The sequence below is a fragment of the Propithecus coquereli genome, unplaced genomic scaffold, assembly GCF_000956105.1.
Source record: "Propithecus coquereli isolate 6110/MARCELLA unplaced genomic scaffold, Pcoq_1.0 Scaffold555, whole genome shotgun sequence".
Classification (NCBI taxonomy): Eukaryota; Metazoa; Chordata; class Mammalia; order Primates; family Indriidae; genus Propithecus; species Propithecus coquereli.
In genome coordinates this window covers 440,021-440,902 of record NW_012151452.1, presented here as the reverse complement: position 1 = coordinate 440,902, position 882 = coordinate 440,021, and positions in this window count along the sequence as shown.

Here is an 882-nt window from a genome sequence, read left to right as displayed (position 1 = left end):
AAGTGGTACAGCCACTTTGGAAGACAGTTTGACATTTTTTACAAAACAAAACATTCTCTTACTCTGTGATCCAGCACTTGCACTCTAAATATCAATCCAAAGAAGTTAAAAACATGTTCAAACAAAAACCTGCCTACAAATATTTATAACAGCTTTATTTATAATTGCTAGAATCTTGTAAGCAACTAAGATATCTTTAGTAGGCAGTAGTAAATAAATCATGGTACATCAGACAACGGAATATTATTCAGCACTATAAATAAATGAGCTATTAAGACATGATAAAAACATGGAGGAGACTTAAATACATATTATTAAATGAAAGAAGCCAGTCTGAAAGGCCTATACACACTATAATTCAAACTATATGACAACTGGAAAAGACAAAACTGTGGAGACAGAAAAACGATTAGTAGTTTCTCAGGATTAGTGGGGAGGGAGGCATGACTAGAAAGAGCACAAAGGATTTTTAGGGCAGTGAAAATACTCTGATGACATGATGGTAGTTACATGTCATAATATGTTTGTCAAAAACCATAGAACATCCAAGACCAAGAGTGAACTCTAATGTAAACTATGGACTTTTGGTGATAATGAGTCAGTGTAGGTTCATTGATTGTGAGAAATGTACCACAGTGGTGTAGGATGTTAACAGTATGTGTCGGGGAATGGAGGTATATGGGAACTTCACGCAATTTTTCTCAGCTCAATTTTGCTGTGAACCTAAATTGCTCTAGAAAATAAAATTTATTAATTAAGAAGAACCAAATGCAATTATACTTTAAACTCTTCATCATCCCACTGTGATAATTACAAAAGTCAAGGAAAAAAGAACTACTAGGAAACAATACAGGAAACAATACAGATATACTAATTCATTCA